Source organism: Polypterus senegalus, chromosome 8 (genome assembly GCF_016835505.1).
Source record: "Polypterus senegalus isolate Bchr_013 chromosome 8, ASM1683550v1, whole genome shotgun sequence".
Taxonomy (NCBI): domain Eukaryota; kingdom Metazoa; phylum Chordata; class Cladistia; order Polypteriformes; family Polypteridae; genus Polypterus; species Polypterus senegalus.
In genome coordinates, this window is record NC_053161.1 from 44098912 (window position 1) to 44118357 (window position 19446).

Below are 19446 nucleotides of genomic sequence, written 5' to 3' on the forward strand. Positions count from 1 at the left end.
ACTGAATGTCTGACAATTTGACAAATGTAGTCTATCAGCTACTGCATTAACATTACTGGGAACACCACCTGCCATTGTTGCCATTTTGAAGACTGTATTACATTATCCAAAATTGTCCAAATGTAGGCCAAAATTGTACCCTGGACAACTTCAACAATCATCATGCAAAAGTAGAAATTATCACAAGTTTCAGGTCTATTAAACCACTTTGCATTATCTAAGGGGATTAACCAGTCAAATACAACTTTATGGCTGACTTGTTCTCAGCTCACACCTCTTTGTTAGGATAAGAAACATGACTCAAGGAACTGGGACAAAGTAACAGATAAACATCAATGAAAATAACACTAAATTGACATTGGGAAGATAAATTAAACAATAACTACTATAGTCATGTTCCGACCTATGGTTCCATTTTGAACCAGCCATTTGGCATTATGTTGGTCACAAAGTGCAATTGAGGCTGTGTGGGTCTGGTGTGGTCATCGGTATGTATACTTGAACTGCTAGTACAGAGTACACACACTGATCTTCCAGTCTTGGTGTTTACATACTGGAACTGTGTAAGGGAAGGCAGTGCATGCCAAATACATAAGGATTAGCCACGTGGAGCAGCACTAGTCAAACCAAATGTGAAAGGGCCCTCCAAGTCTCAGAAAACTCATGAGACTTTGTGAAATAATAAAGATAATACAGAAAGATTTTATTACTGTTTAGAAAGTGTCTCTATCTTTTCGATAGAAGAAAATAGTGCAGATCTAAAACAAATTAGTGTGACTTTAAAAGAATGCTGTGTGGTATGACCAATTAGTGCCCTGAAGACTGGAACTCTGTGAGAGATAGATAGATAGATAGATAGATAGATAGATAGATAGATAGATACTTTATTAATCCCAAGGGGAAATTCACATAATCCAGCAGCAGTATACTGATACAGTGGAGCAAGACAGTGACAAAAGTCTGTCACTGAAGCTACTCCTCTGCCTTGAGATGACACTGTTAAGTGGATGCAGTGGATTCTTCATGATTGACAGGAGTTTGCTTAGTGCCCGTCGCTCTGCCACAGATGTTAAACTGTCCAGCTTTATTCCTACAATAGAGCCTGCCATCTTAACAAGTTTGTCCAGGCTTGAGGCGTCTTTCATCTTTATGCTGCCACCCCAGCACACCACTGCGTAGAAGAGGGCACTCGCCACAACCGTCTAGTAGAACATCTACAGCATCTTATTGCAGATGTTGAAGGATGCCAACCTTCTCAGAAAGTATAGTCGGCTCTGACCTTTCTTACATAGAGCATCAGTAGTGTAATGATAATACAGTATATATATTTTTTTACATATTGCTAGTTTGTGGCCAGGGCGGCACGGTGGCGCAGTGGTAGCACTGCTGCCTTGCAGTTAGGAGACCCGGGTTTGCTTTATGAAAATGTATTATAGAAATAAAAATGTTGTTGTTACAGGAAGAAAGACATATGAGTGACTGCTACCACTGCAGCTTCTCTGCTGCGTCTATGCAGAGTATTATTATTCTTTGGCTGGCTGTGCTGCCACACAAGTATGTGATAAACAAAAGGCATTTGGCCTTTACAACTTCTAGCTGCTGGTTTTGGCAATTTCTAGAACATTATTACCCTATTGTTTTCTTATAGCTCTAGAATGTAAGTATGAATAGTCTCAACTTGGCCAGCCATAAATTAGCACATGACTGCATTCAAAACCTATATAAGAAAATACACATACAATAATAGTCAAATTCAACAATAATAGGAATAGCCTGTAGTCAGTTATCATAAAGGTAAAGGGCCAGTGGTGTCAGAAAGACAAACTCTACATAATCCATTATAAAGTAGAAAAACATACATAGTGACAAAAAGGAATAAATGACCGATTTTCAAAACACACACATATGTTAGATATAAAAAATAATTATGTTGGAATAATAATTTACAAAATAATCAATGCAAAACAACATTATTTCTAATCCCAGAGCAAAAAGAGAAATATAGTGAGAGAAAATTAGCCACAAACATGTGTATATATATATATATAGAGAGAGAGCGCTAAGTTAAAAAATAGAAGACATGAAAGCAAACACACACCCATATATATATACAAGGTGTGACACAAAAATGACCGGACTGGGCTTAGGGATTTTCTGGAAAACTGTCTGGAGGTCAGCCGGACATGAATCATAGAACTTTATCCCCTCCTACACGCCCTCTCAATCCACCACTTTGAATAGACCAGTCAGTACTTGCACAACAATTGCAACATGAGTTTCCATGAAAATGTTGGTTGAAAAAATCAAACAGTGAATCAACATCAAATTTCTCATGAAATTGAATAAAACGGCCACAGAAACTTATTAAATGATAAAAACAGTGTACGGTGATAACCGTTTGTCTTGCACACAAGTTTTTGATTGGAACAAACATTTCAGGGAAGGACAAGAAAATGTGGAAGACATTCAACGTCCAGGTCACTCACACTCATCTTTGATGGACGAAAACATAAAAAAAAAACCTGAATATATAAAGTCGTCATCCGAATATATAAAATCATTCCTGATTATATATAACATCAAAGCCTGATTATATAAAGTCATCGTCAGAATATACAAAATCATTCCCAAATATATTAAATTAGGACAATTCACAAATAAAATCGTCTAGTTCCATCAAATATTCTCTCATTTCCGTGCTTGTCATTTCACTCATACTAGTGAAAGGTAAACTTCGACAAAAACCACTGAGTCAACCGGGCTTGTGAGGTCCATACAAAAAGAATACTTAAATATAGTGTTCACAATGCCAGGCACATACATCATTTTGAATAAATTAACTGATCAGTGTTTTGTTTTTTTTTTGTATATTTTTCTGAAGAAGTTTTTGTTAACTTATTTCATTACGCTGTATTAGGAACTCATTGAGTTTACTAAAAATGTCCCTGAGTCATTTCAATCAATATAATATGACTTTAAATTTATATATTCAGGAATGAGTTTATATATTCCAACGCTGACTTTATATATTCAGGAATTACTTTATGTATTCCGACGCTGACTTTATATACTCATGCTTTGACGTTGTATATAATCAGGAATAACTTTATATATTCCGACACTGACTTTATATATTCAAGTTTTGACTTGATATATTCCGACGCTGACTTTATATATTCTGAAAATCATTGTAATTGCCTGTTTGGCGCCCCATAGTATATACAATGACTTTAAAATCTTGTTTTGACTGTGTCATTCTGGAGTATGGAATGTTGCTTCTGAATACTTTCCAAAGGCACTATATATTTTCTGTATATATATATATACAGTGGAACCTCCGTTCACGAACGTCTCGGTTCACGTACAAATCAGTTTATGACCAAAAAGTTTGCCAAACTTTATCCTCACGACCACACACTCGGTATACGAACAAGCCAGTTTCCCTTTCGGTTTGTACATGTTCAGTCTCTCCCTGTGCATTTCCTGTGCAGCGAGCGAGCAAGAGAGAGAGATAGAGAGCGTGCGACACACACACAGGCAAGCGCAAGAGAGACCCACACACACACACACACACAGAGAGGCACGCGAGACTGAGGCACACACGCACACACACACACATAGGCAAGCGAGACAGAGGCACACACACACACAGGAGACAGAGGCACACACACAGGCGCACGAGACAGAGGCGCACATACACACACACACAGGCACGTGAGACAAAGACACAAACACAGGTGCGCGAGACAGAAGCACACACACAGGTGCTCCAGGCTTGCGAAAGAGACACACGCACACACGAAAGAGAGAGAGAGCGAGCGAGAGACGGAGGGCTAGACGCATAAGGTAGAAAAGGCTTGTTTTTGTTTTCAGTTCTGTTTGAGGCAATCGGTTCATAGCGTGCATTGTGGCAATGTTTCTTGGTGGTTTATTAAATTACGTTTTTTTCAAATGTTCATTTTTTTTCCCTGTGCTTAAAACTCATTAAAAAAAGTCTTTTTAGCGAGCGGTTTCTAGCACTATAGCATGAACTATTACAGCGTTAGTTTTCTCTGTTGTTCATTTTGAAGACTGTATTACATTATCCAAAATTGTCCAAGTGTACGCCAAAATTGTACCCTGGACAACTTCAACAATCATCATGCAAAGGTAGAAATTATCAAAAGTTTCAGGTCGATTAAACCACTTTGCATTATCTGAGGGGATTAACCAGTCAAATACAACTTTATGGCTGACTTGTTCTCAGCTCACACCTCTTTGTTAGGATAAGAAACATGACTCAAGGAACTGGGACAAAGTCTGAAAAGACACAAGTCAAAAACCAAGATATAAAAGATACCTACACCAAAGCCAAAATACAACCCCCAAAGGAACTGTATTCAAGATCTCAAAACCAAAATGTAGAATGATAAAATATAAACTGTCAAACATTCACCTCTTCTTGGCTAGATTATGTAGATTGTATCAATCTGAAATCTGTACCCCTTTGCCTTGGTGATAAGAATAATACATGCTGTGTACAAAATTAGAGAGCTTCACCAAATGGCAGCAACATATTTTATTAAGACATTGATCCAGAGGAGGACTGTATAAATATATTAAATAAATATAAACACCACTAAAGAATTAAAAATATATTTAGAAGGGGAAAGACTGCATCTGACTAAAGAGCAACTTACATCAGAAGTATCACTTATTTCATTAAGTCAGTTCCTGAGTGTCTGCAAGTAAATCAATGACAAACACTTTATTGTCAGGTAGCATAGCTGGTTGGCAACAGATCCATAAAAATAGTAAACATAAAAGAAAAGAAACAAAGCAAATATATATTGCCCAGCAATCGGCTATCTAGCCATTATAAAACCTCCCTAGTGCTACTCAAGGTTACAGATGGCTGGAAGCAATTCCAGTAGCATAAAGTGAATGGTAAGAAGCAATAACAAATGAGACTTTCGTCCATCACAATAAACATTTGTGCTCCCACCTAAACCATTTCACCAATTCATACCAGGCAAATTTAGAATCACCAAATAATGACATGTACACTTTTTGCAATTATAAATCCAGAGGAAAACTGACACAGACACAACATTCAAACTTCCAACAGACAGAAACGAGTCCAAGATTTGAACCCAGGATGCTGAAGCTGTGAGGAGGCAACACTAACTATTTAGTCACAATGTAGTAATGGTAACATAACATGCTCAAACTTAATCAAATTCGGAGTCACAGGGGCAAGAAAGCAGCAAGGCAACAGCCAGACCTGGACAGAGTAATAATTTATTATAGGGCCCACTCGTGCACACAAACACCCATACTTGTATAGTAATGCTAATTTATCTAGTCTGTAAATAGTTTAGGAATACGTGAAGAGAAAAACCAAACAGCCAATATCCATTCACTAGATTTGAACATAGGACAATGGATCCATAACACTATACACTCACCGCTGTGCCACTATGCATATTAATAATCCTATTTAATTTAAAAAAAACTTGAATGGAAGAAAAAGCAGTACCTATTCTGTTAGAAGCACTAAGTGCTGAGTCTTTTGTTTTTCTTATAGAAATGCTCAGTTTTGTTCTTCAAAACTTCTTCAGACGAACTAGAACAGGATAAACAATGAAGAGAAAATAAAAGCCTTCACCTCTCATTAGAATGCCTGTTAAGAAAAATTGTCCTTATGATTGTTTAAGAAATGAAATGTTAGACCAACAGTTCAATTTTACTTGGCTCCGCTGTCACCATGGTAACAAAGCAACATTGCTGTCAAAGACATGGAGGTCGAAAGCAATATGTTTTAATGTGATGGAAATTGTTTTTGGTGCAATATATGTTTGATTTTAAATGATGTATTTTTAGAGAAAAGATCAGCATTAAAAGACAGTTTTATAAGACCAAAAGTTTGCCAAATTTTCCCTCCAGTTCTGAAGAGCATCAGTTATTCCAATCATACTGAAATGGGAGAAAAAGAAGGTAACAATTGCAAAAATGCATCTATTACTCATTGACTCTTATGTAACAAGACCTTCACAAAGGCATCTTTTGGTGTTCATAACACTTATAAAACATTAGCAGATACGTTACTTATCTCTGAGTATTACGGCATACTAAAATAACTTTTTGTTACGGCCAGAAGTGTCTTAAGTGAGACATATGTCTCTTGATATTGCATACCTCAATATATGGCCTGTGAATCCTTCATATTCATAAGTAATTTTATCAGCTTATCAAACGCCACACTGCACAGAACTGAATAACCCATCTCCTGATGGTTTATAAGTATCATTAACACCAAAAGAAACCTTTGTTAAGGTCATGTTACATAAGAGTACAGTAAGAGATGCATTTTTGTTGTACCTAAACTAAAGTGTTACCAAAAAGAAAAAACACAAAGGTAAATTGAACAGGTGCTTCAAGTAAGGAAGGAGCAATTTACTGTATATAACATTAGTTTTATGTTTGTACCTGATGAGTGTGGTGGTGGCTCATTAATTACTGCTCCTGGCTCATAGCTCCAATGCTGTAGTTTTAATCCTGGCCCAGACACTTTCTCTGTGGAGACTGCTTCTTTGAGTTTTTCTTTAGTTTGTTTACTACCATATCCTTAAGACATGAGTGTAAAGTTAATTGGAGATGGTGAATTGAACTGGTGCAAATGAGTGTAGTTTTATGCATGATTGTGTATTTATGAGGGACTGTGGAATAGTGGGTCTGCAGATAAGCACCATGGGATCCATTTTTAAATAAGTAAATAAATAAATAATTAAATAACCACCTCGATCACCGTGGGTGTGCGTGCTCCCGTGGGGGCGGGAGGCTGGTGGGGAAGTTGAGATGGAGCACACCTGTACATGAAGGTGTGGTCTGTCTTGATTGCCCCATTGGCTAAGAGACACTAACTTCATTGCTCTCTCCAATGCACTTTTCCCATGAAAATGTCTTGGAAATAGGAGAATTCTGATAAAAAGACCTTAATTTACCATACCCTGCCAAGGCTAAACAAATTTTCAGCTTTTCTAATATATATTACTTGCATCATAAGCTGTCTGTCCAATCACATTATTTTTATTATTTTATTGATTTATGGCTATTTATTATTGAGTAACTGTTTTTGTTATTTTATAAAAAATTACATTGATTTTACACTACGTTATTACTAGGAAATCTCACCTATATTCTGATTTTGCGGTAGTTATTTTTAAATCTGCCATTTGCAGTGTTTCATGTTTTGATATCCTTTGTTTTAGCTTCCAGGCTCCATGCAGGTAGAATCCTATTATTCAAGTTTTGTGTTCTGTCTCAGTTTTTTCTTTGTTGCTGGTTTTTGATAAACATTTTTACCAATTTATTAATGTTAAGATTGATTTATAAGTGGATTTTAAATTGATGATACAATGCTGTCACCGTGTCGGCTTATCTAAATTGCCTATTGGACAGTCACAGGGTGAGTGTAGAGTTTCTGAAGGCGACTCTAAATCTTAAATTGGGATATATTAACTACTAGCAAAATACCCGCGCTTCGAAGTGGAGAAGTAGTATGTTAAAGAAGTTATAAAAAAGAAAAGGAAAAATTTTAAAAATAACGTAACATGATTGACAATGTAATTGTTTTGTCATTGTCATGAGTGTTGCTGGCACAACACATATACTATGGGGTGCCAAACAGGCAAATACATTGATTTTCTGAATATATAAAGTCGGCGTCAGAATATATAAAGTCAAAACTTGAATATATAAAGTCATTCCCGAATACATAAAGTCAAAACTTGAATATATAAAGTTATTCCCGAATATATAAAGTCAAAACTTGAATATATAAAGTCAGCGTCAGAATATATAAAATCAGTGCTGGAATATATAAAGTCAAAACTTGAATATATAAAGTCATTCCTGCATATATAAAGTCAAAACTTGAATATATAAAGTCAGCGTCGGTATATATGAAGTCAAACGCTGACTTTATATATTGAAGTTTTGACTTTATATATTCAGAAACAAGTTTTGACTTTATATATACAGATGCTAACTTTATATATTCAAGTTCTGACTTTATTTATTCCGACAGTGACTTTATATAATCAAGTTTTGACTTTATATATTCGGGAATGACTTTATATATACAAATTTTGACTTTATATAGTTAAATTTAGTCATCGTTGCATAACTTTTTCTCTACAATAGAAATTTAAAGACTAAATTCAACTTCCATTCCTACCACAAATATTTCTGGCGACTAAATAGAACCTTCTTACATCCAAAGTCGAGCTATTGAGCTGTCGCCTGCCTGCCTGAATAAGTCACCCTCGCCTCGCTCTTACTTTTTTACCGTTCATTTAATCATGGCTAGTGGCGGAAAAATTATAAAATGGAAGGAGGATTACACTGAGTATGGCTTTACTAGGGCGGCACGGTGGCGCAGTGGTAGCGCTGCTGCCTCGCAGTTAGGAGACCTGGGTTCGCTTCCTGGGTCCTCCCTGCGTGGAGTTTGCATGTTCTCCCCGTGTCTGCGTGGGTTTCCTCCCACAATCCAAAGACATGCAGGTTAGGTGGATTGGCGATTCTAAATTGGCCCTAGTGTGTGCTTGGTGTGTTTGTTTGTGTCCTGTGGTGGGTTGGCACCCTGCCTAGGATTGGTTCCTGCCTTGTGCCCTGTGTTGGCTGGGATTGGCTCCAGCAGACCCCCGTGACCCTGTGTTCGGATTCAGCGGGTTGGAAAATGGATGGATGGCTTTACCAAAACAATTATTGATGGCGAATCGATTATTCATAAAGCTTGAATTGGTGATCTGTTTTTCTGTGTTAACCTCATATTTTTTCATACTTCTTCTCAAACTAAGGTGGTGCGAGGGTAAAATGAATCGGGAAGCGCTGATCAATGTAATCGGTGTACCATGAAATCATGCATTGACAGAAGTTCCCCTTTGTTTGGAATGCAAAGTGTGATTAAATGCATTATTTTTTAACACGTTATGGAGCAGCTGTGCTTGTGCTAAGAAAAGGAAACATTTTAAAAATAACGTAACACGATTGTCAATGTAACCTTTTGTAAGTAGTGCCTGGAGGATTCAGTGTGGAGAAACTCTGGAGACAGCGTGTGTATTAACTTGTGGATTTTTCTGTGAGTATTTGGTGGCAGCGTCACAAAGTTGGTTCCTCAAGACGGCGTTAGCTGCAGAGCTCAGCTCACAGCAAAATTAGGTAAATGGGAGGTGAGATGATGACGTGACTCCCCCACCCGCCTTAACTGTCAATCCCCCACAAACACGGTCTCTCGGAATTTGCATAAGCACAGCCCTTCACGTGCAATTTTAACTTAGTTACAAAGTGATCAAAACTCTTGTTCTTATCCTGCGTCCTCTCATTAAACTTGTATCCCGCATTACCCGTGAGCATGACAAACGCCAGCGGCAGCCTGTATATGAACTTAATTTAAACTTTAGGTTTACACCATGCTTTGTTTCCGAAATAGCAGCACTCATGAATATGGTTGTATATGTCACTCGCTCGGTTCTTATTGTTTTGCTGCCTTCTCAATTATATAATGCATGTTTTCTTCAGTGCTTTTTGGAGCTCTTCCTGGTTTTCTACGTACTGCGTTGATAGTCAGTTCACGTGATTATGTGGGAGGCGTGATGATGTCACATGAAACTCCGCCCCCACGGCTTTCGAGCTCAACTCCATTACAGTAAATGGAGAAAAATAGGTTCCAGATATGACCATTACGCATAGAATTTCAAAATGAAACCTGCCCAACTTTTGTAAGGAAGCTGTAAGGAATGAGCCTGCCAAATTTCAGCCTTCTACCTACATGGGAACTTGGAGAATTAGTGATGAGTCAGTGAGTGAGTCGGTCAGTCAGTGAGGGCTTTGCCATTTATTAGTATAGATTCCCATGGTCATCTGGTAGCACTATGATTCCTAGTGTCTATTCTGCCTGAGAAGAGGACCAAGAGATGAAATGTAATCAAAAACCAGAAACAAGTTGAAACATTAAAGACAAAACTTTCTTGCACCAAAGCGTAATCTCTAACTGAAAATCAAAATCAGAGAGTAAGATCTTAGCCAGAAATTCATAAAGAAAATGTGAAGTATATTTGATAGTATTTTTAACCAAGTCACAAATACTGAACAAATATTTGCACAAGATTTAAAGGGTCACACTGATGATGGTGATCAATGTCTGAAACAACATTCGATTGCAACTGGGGGCAGTGTCCAGGCATCAGGAATCACAACATTGTAACTCCCAAATGCAAAACAAAATAACAATGCAGCACCGTTAATTAATTAATCATTATATTCTGGAAACATTATAATGAAAGGAAACAATACAGAAAAGTTCCAGAGAAAAGCAACCCATATTCCCAAGTACATTTTCATTCTTGAAAATTTATTTCATGAGAAAAAATCTTAAAAAGGGGAAATCATAACAGAGCCTTAGGAGCTCTGTTATTCCTCATCAGAGGAGCAACTTGTTGGAGGAAGGAATGGGAGAACAGCTGAATCGAGGATAAATGTAAGGAGGAAAGTATTTAAACTTCCTTACCTCCATACAATGAGGAATGTTTGACTTCTTTAGAATAGGATGGATGAACTGTCAGCTCTCATGGCAAGTCACGTATTGAGGAGAACTGGCTTAAATTTCTTATTCCAGGTGACATTTTAAATCTGGATGGATATCATCTGATATGATTAAACAGAGTGGAAAAAAAGGCAGAAGGGGACACTGGGGAGGTAAGTTACATCATCTTGAAGAAATGTTTATATTCCTCCCTCTTGCATATAGAGACTCAGCAATAAAAATGATTAACTATGTTACCAACAATCTAACGATGAACCATTCTGTATGTGATGACTACAACCACGGGACTTTGAAAGGAGCAGACAGACTTCCGTCAGTATATATGTTATGTTCCAATCATGGCCCAAGCAAGCTGGACCTGCATTATTTAAATGCCTTTAAATGTAAATCTGTAGTACAAAGGGGCAGATATTACCACCATCTGTGCCGTTGTACTTCCACCTACAAGCCTGATTTTTAATGGCAACAGATCTCGTATCATTAGCCAAATCAGACATCCTTATGTATGTTTAGGGGGCGTTGTTTGTTGTAATATTTCAATTTTCTTAATTTCCCCTTATGAACAAATTAAGGACTTTCTATTGTCATAGAATAAAATCCCAAACCAATAATATCCAATGCCAGGAAATCACCCAGATTCCAAAAGCCTTCTGGTTTCAATTTAGACATATTAAAATAACTACTTAATCATAATGTACATTCTAATTTCAGTACATACTATATTCTAATTATCCAGTGTGTGATTGTATATAAAAATCCATAGTAAATATCCATGTAGATATATTTTCACATTATCTATCGATCTTTAATATATTTTGACAATTCTTCTTGTCATTCTGTTGCTCCTGTACCCACAATTCTTCTCATCATGCATTCAAAAATATTTTTAGTGTGAAGATATTCAATGTTCTCTACATCAGTTTTTTACATTTACAAAAATATTCAATTAATAAAAAAGTTACAATTTTTATTTATTGTTCACTTTTTGATTTTAAATCATTAATGTAGAGCTTATCAACCAATATACTTACATGAAATTTGATTTGCAAATTTTTTTTTAATCTTCTGATAAACTATGTTATCAGCCAACTTGAAAGACCTTTACATTTTTTGGCCCTAAGTATAAGACCCGAGTTATTACAATGACAAAGGTTATGTGAAGATCACTTTTACTGGAACATTTTTCTCCCTATAGCTGTGAGATTTCAAAAACAATCAGCATTTTATTTTTCATCAAGTTGAAAAAGCTGTCTAAATTGAAGCATTTTACTTTCAAGGGGGAATCTGATCATCTAAAGCCAGCAGGGTTCTGCCTTAATAAGTAATAGGAGGAGTTCATATGGCTTTTAACAGATACCCTTCAAGCTATTTACAGCTCATCTCCCTATGATTTAATTGTACTTACCTTGCCTATGTATTTTTCATTGCCTTTTGTAGGCTGACTAGCAGTGAGTCGTCCTGTAAATGAGATGTATTATGTGAACAAGCACCTAAACTCTTTGAACAATTTTATATGCTTATCCCAGTTAGACTTTAAAGTAGAGAATAACTAGGGCATCCATTAGTGAGTTGCTGCTGTCTAACAGGATTTCAATTAATGATTACCAACTTTAGGGGCTGCCTAACAAGTATCTGTTAGTCACTCACTGCAACTTCACACTGTGCCCTCCATATCTTAATATGTGTATTTCCTTACACAAAATAATTTTTGAGAATTAAAACTCCTTTGTGACAGTATAATTTTAAATAAAAAGTGCTTCCCACAGGTAATCCTTAATTTGTGGTAAAAAGTGGAAGTTCAAAGACACAAAGTCCAGCCAGTTTGGCAGATGTCATAACAGTTTGAAATGCTAATGCTTCAAAGCATGAAGAGCAACTTGTGAAGTGTTTGCCAATGCATTGTCATTGTGACACCACACTTCCATTTGACACATCTTTTTTGAGCAATGTCATCTTCCAGCTGTTTGATGAAATTTGCATGTAGCACAATGTCACATCTCCAGAAGTTGGTACCATGTGGTTATAAATATTTTTTTTCAGTAGCTGAACCTAAACAGCAATAGGATGACAGTATATTGCTCAAATAGTGGATTTGTTATGTTGACTCAGTATACCCCTGGTGGAAAAAGATGACAATAAATGCCCAACTATTTTGGTATAGGGTAGCATTAGCAAAAAAGTACAAAAAATAATTTTCACTCTCTGCCAGAATAGTGGGCATGGGCAGGGTCTCTAATACACATTCTTGCAACAATTAGATTTTTTTTCGTATCAATAAATAATAACATAACATTCCTAAACCTGCTTAATCCAATACCAGGCAATAAACAATATTTCCAAAGATGTAATAAGTAATGACTGGACAATGACATTACTGTAATTATTACTTAAAAGGAAAAAGTTTTATCTTACTTGACCCATAGCTCATATCATTGTTTCTTAACAGTTATCAATTGTAATAAAACATTATTTATATTGTATAGCTCTGTATTTCACCATATCATAATTTAAAGTAACAAAAATGTATTTATCTCATTTTACCTTTTAATCTGGTAACCCTTCTCTCTTAAAGGAAAAGTGTAGCTCTCATTTTTGTGTGTAATTACTGGACCCAAAATACAATAATACTGGAAAAATAACACTCTTCAATTACAGGTAAATAATCCCAAATCAACTCAGTATTTCTGTAAGCAAAAAAAAAAAAATTAAACAATTGTTTAAAATTTCATGCTAAATTGCATGTAAAATACTGATCTAACTAATATATGATGAATATTTGTAGACCAACTTTAATTGGGCATTTAGTTTTAAAGTCTAGGAGATGCTCACAATATTCCAAAAGCCAAAATCAAAATGGCTCCCTAAAATAGGTATATGTTAACCAAAAGATCTCTAAATATGACCCAGGAAAAAAAAAAAAACTTTAACTTGAGATTTGCTTCATTGATTTGTTTCTTTTCATTTTTATTATTATCTTTATTAGTTACTAGCCATACTATAAAAATATTTGCTATCTCTTGCCCTATGTGCACTTTCAGCACTTTTCCAGATTATTTACGTGTGTGAACGCTTCTTCTCTGCCGCTCCCTCTCTCAAATGTGTTCCTGTAATGACTGTATCTAAGATCCACTCATTTTTTTCGAGACAGTGTCCTCGCATCCTGTCTGCTTTTATACTTGCAGTCTTTGAAGGTATTTTCCAGATGCCTTCCAAGCCGTTTCTCTTCCTAGGTGTCTCACTCTTGCACTTCCTCCTTTGCTGTGTCACCAATGTTTTTAAAATGACCTATCAGATTGCTCAGAGGGACATGACACTCAGACTGTAGTGTTTTTATTATATAATTGATTTATTTTTATTTTTAATCACAACAAAGTCATAAACTTTCTCCTTCATATGTTAGGCAAAGATCAATCAACAGATCATACATATGCTTAGTAACATAATAGCAGCTGTGATGTCATATGTCAAAGTGCATAAACATGGCAAAATATGTGACACAGCAAAGCAGGCCTCAATCACTCTACCATAATAACACCACTGATGCAAAATACACAGAAATTGGAAATGTAATTAAATCCACATAATGGAGAAATATAATTCCAAAGCATTGGACAGAGGCAGTGGTGTTGTAAGAATTATGTTTCTGGATTTCTCTACCATCCAACCTCTGCTCCTTAGGAACAAGCTGACAGAGATGGGAGTAGATTCATACCTGGTGGCATGGATCATGGACTATCTTACAGACAGACCTCAGTATGTGCATCTCGGGAACTGCAGGCCTGAAATTGTAGTCAGCAACACAGGAGCGCCGCAAGGGACTGTACTTTCTCCGGGCCTGTTTAGCCTTTATACATCGGACTTCCAGTACAACTCGGAGTCCTGCCACGTGCAAAAGTTTGATGACAACACTGCTATCGTGGGCTGCATCAGGAGTGGGCAGGAGGAGTATAGGAACCTAATCAAGGACTTTGTTAAATGGTGCGACTCAAACCACCTACAACTGAACACCAGCAAAACCAAGGAACTGGTAGTGGATTTTAGGAGACCCAGGCCCCTCATGGACCCCATGATCATCAGAGATGACTGTGTGCAGAGGGTACAGACCTATAAAAACCTGGGAGTGCAGCTGGATAATAAACTGGACTGGACTGCCAATACTGATGCTCTGTGCAAGAGAGGACAGAGCCGACTATACTTCCTTAGAAGGCTGGCATCCTTCAACATCTGCAATAAGATGTTGCAGATGTTCTAAAGGCGCTGAGCAGGCTCCTGTCAATCATGGAGAATCCACTGCATCCACTAAACAGTATCATCTCCAGACAGAGGAGCAGCTTCAGCGACAGACTTTTGTTACTGTCCTGCTCCACTGACAGACTGAGGAGATCGTTCCTCCCCCACACTATGCGACTCTTCAATTCCACTCGGGGGGGTAAACGTTAACGTTATACAAAGTTATTGTCTGTTTTACCTGCATTTTTATCACTCTTTAATTTAATATTGTTTTTTATCAGTATGCTGCTGCTGAATATGTGAATTTCCCCTTGGGATTAATAAAGTATCTATCTATCTATCTATCTATCTATCTATCTATCTATCTATCTATCTAAAAATACCAAAAATAGCAGGAAATAGTGATGAAATGTAACAAGAACTTGTCAAATAGTAAAACACTTTTGAAGGAAGACTGACAAAGCAGGTCCACATAACTTCCTTTTTTTATTTTATTGACTTCAAAGTTTCATTGCAATGCATATAATTACAAATCAATAAAACATACAGTACTGCATCCTATTCATATTTTACACTCTCAAACCTAAGAAAACAGATTAAGAATAATCTTTCTCACCAGAATAGCAATGTTTCTACTTCTCAGTTAAGTAATGAAAAAGTTAATAAATGTTTTCCAGATCCCTTTAATTGTTTGAATTCTTCTTCATGATTCTTTTACTTGTGCCAGATAAGCAGCATTGTGTAACTCATTACAAAAGATTGCACTCACTATGTCTTTACTGTATGTTCCATCAGGCATTACTTCTCATAGAGCTGTTTGAGCATTAGGAATTATTGTTTTCCACAATGAGAACCAACAGGGGAGAGTCCCAAATCACATAACTTAGTGAAGCAATGAGCCTACCTAAATACATTTTGGGTACAGTCTGAGGCAAGAGAAATTTGTGTGACATACAAGCTTGGATTGTGTTAGTCAATGTATTGAACACAATGAGGAAGAATGTATTTTAATTGTGAAAGCTAACTTCCATTGTTTGTCTGAGAATCTAATTGAAAGTTCTTATTCCCAGGTACTGTCTCAGATTAATGAGAAGTATATCTATTTGAAAACATTAGTATAGTATGGAAATACTACATATATTTTTATCACAGCTGTTATATTTGCACAGTAATAAAGATTTTAGAATAAACAATATTTTTTATAATGCATTTCATTCACCTTGCTAAATTAGCATGAAGACATTCATAAATAGTTTATCAGGTTTAACTATGAGTAGATCTTTAAGTCAGTAAGTAATTATGATTCCTACATATGTGAATTGCTGACGGACAGTTAATAAGAACTGATTATACAGTATTTAAGCTAGTGTACAGGTATATTTAAAGCACATAATATACAATTAATACATATGTGAGTAAAGAGTACAGGTCTATAATCTACTCTATATATTGTCACACATGTGTGCATGGGAGTTAGCTAAAGGGCTGGAATGAGGGCAACTCCGAATCAGACAGGGATGTGGCAGAGTGAACTGATTCTTTTTCTCACTTTCCTACAGACCATTTACGGGAAATTCCACCTGGCCCTGTTGACGTCACTTCTGGGTCAGAACCAATGGATGAAGACCTTTCCAGTTCTGGCCCTTTTTGATCTCATGTCTGGGCCCGAGCCAATGGTTGAAGACCCTTCTGCTCCTGGCCCCTTTGACGTCACCTTCCTATACTGACCTTTAAAAATCTCCACCTTTTCCCTATTCCCTTAGTTCTGTTTTGGACTCTGATCTGTGTACATCACTTGTTTTTTTTCAATTTTGCAGCCAGGATACACAATATACAGGTGACTGCCCCAAACCTTACTATGGCTCTTGTTCCAGTTTGTGAAAGTGGCATAGTTGGCAGGATACATGGATCCCCAAGGAGAAGGGGACAGGACCTGAAGCCAAACCAGGTGGAAAAGCACCATGGCCGAGTTTCCGAGTGGGTGCGGTGTACTGGGATTCGGAAAGACCAGGTACAGGCTCCGCATCCAAAACACATCACCGGGCAGAAAAAAAATGGGGAGTGTTTGGGAGGGGCACACAGAATTGGGCAATTCCCTAGGGGGAAAGTGAAGGGGGCTTACTATGATATCTCCTACTCATACGGCCAAGGCCTCAATGAAATATGGGGCATCACCAGTCTGGCAGGTTGCTAAGGTAAGAGATTGGCATTTAAACCCTCAGAGGCTGACCCAGTCACAGGCTATGGCTCTGTGGAAGGATGTAGGGGAGTGGCTGAAACCGTTCCACAATACGGCCCTACAAATGGTGCAGCAGGTGGCCTGCTACCTATTGCTTGCCAAACTACCAAGTAATGTTTCCCAGGCAGTCTGAGGAACATTTAAAAATATGACAGAACTTGTTGTATTCATTGAGAAAACCAGGACAGCCTTGCTATCTGGGAGGGCAGAACGGCTCTTTAGTGGACGCCCAAGGGAGTATGGGCGTCTCTGCCCCCTCCCTTACTCTGCCCCCTCCCCCTCCCAAGGGAGTATGGGCGTCCCTGCCCCCTCCCTTACAAACAGGAGTCTGTGTCGAAGTCCCTGGGTTCACGGGCATGCATGAGGGACAGTGCAGAGAGATAGAGAGAGAGGAGGTTGGTGTGCTCTGACGAATCCGCTGACGGTCCCGCATACAGGGGTGGTATTTTTAAACAGGTATAAAACCAAAGCCTTATTCGATTCTGGCAGCAACATTTCCATTGTTGCCCGCTGGTTCGTGCTACCGCGACAGTGGTTAAAGTTTAAGACCAATCTAACCTGCATCCACGGAGAAATCCGCTGGTACAGGTCTGCCACCTGTATCATCAGTTGCGGAGGATCTGTAAAGAAATTAACTGTAGCGGTCCTCCCAAATCCACCACTCCTGGTGATACTGGGGCAGGACTGGTCTGATATTAAAAGTGGTTGGGCACATACCAATCCTAAGTCGAATTTGGGTCTAATTATAGACGGGGAGGAACCGTCTCAAGCTGCCTCCATGCCATGTAGCCAGCCAGCACAGAGAGACGAAGTGGCCTCCCTGAGTGATGCATGTGCGTCTGTGGATCATCCTCCAAACTCCGCAAAGGTACCATCTCAGGTCGAGAGGGCGCACTGTCGCTTATCTTTTCTTCTCCTTTTTCTGCAGCAACACAGAGAAGATGTGCCCTGAGGGCACCTGACCTCTGCCCTTTCTGCTTTTTCTTCTAGATATTGTGAGGCAGAAGGAGGTGTCACTCTGCAAGCAGAGCATTACAAAGATAGAGATCCTTTGATCTTAGCTAAACTTTATCTATGCCTGACTGTGGCTATTTTGCTGTTATTATTGTGTTGTCTTTACACCTGTGAACACTGGTATTTTCGTTAAACTTTCAAGAAGGATGAACGATTTGGTGCCCCAGCATTTCTTTGTCTGGGACTTGCAGTTCATCACTCTTCTGCAACATAAATAACATTAATGGTCCTAAATTAAAAGAGATGTATTTTAAAATGTCGCCTGGACAGCCATTTGAGCCTCCCAGTTTGCAGGTATGTAACACCTCTAGTTTTTGGAAGTCAAACGTTCATCTCATTTAATTAAGATGTCTAAAAATGTAGTAATTCTATTTTATTCAAAAAATCAACTAAATAATTATTTTCATTACATTCTGATAAGTCAAAAACATTGCAATACTTTGTAAATGTTTCATTTATCTCTTTATATTCAATCACTTTGGTTCTAGCTGCATTGTTGAATTCACTAATAGAGTTCTACATTTTTTCCTGTATTTGATGAGCTAAAATCTTTGTAGTATTTTATCCATAATCATAATAAGAATAGTGAAAGTAATAGTTTGTCCATTTCTCTTGTGTACTTTGTGAATAAGCAGAGTCTTTTTGTAAGGTTCAGTAGTAGAGGATTATGCATATTTATCAATAATTGCAGACATGAGATTAAGTAGTTCTGCTTCTTTTACTATTTGTAATTTAATTTTCTAGGACGAAAGGGAAATCCTTTTTTCCCCTCAGGAATACTTTACATTTTTCATACATATATTTAAAGACAAATTTATTTCAACAAAGTAACAATTTGTGTAGAGATAAAATTATAACAATCTGTAGCAGTAATGGATTAAATCAGCAATTGGGAGTTGAAATAGTATTCACAAGTGGAGCTTGATATTGTAAATGTTCGGATAACTGAGGCATGGTTAGAAATAATGCTGGAGCTGTAACTGCAAGATTTAACAGAGGGTGACATTATAAAGAAACAGTTCATTTGTGAGAAACTGGAAATAAATATGTATATTGTCTGGAATCGCGATGTGCAAACCCCAGTGCATTGCCTCAAGGTTGTCAAACTACAGAAATGTTTGTAACATCAACAAACTCATCGAAATGCATTGCAGTCACTTCTGAAGGTGAAACTGATCTAGCTTTGATTTTTGATTATAATGGTGAAATGGTCTTTTTAAGTGTCCCTAATGGCTAGGTAAATCTCTGACATAAAGAATATTATCTCTACCCCGACAGTTTATCTTGTTCACTGCTACCAAACATGTACAACATGCATGTGGATTCCTCACTCCTTCCTAAGTGCATAATTGTTGACCGGAATTTGCCCAATTTTACT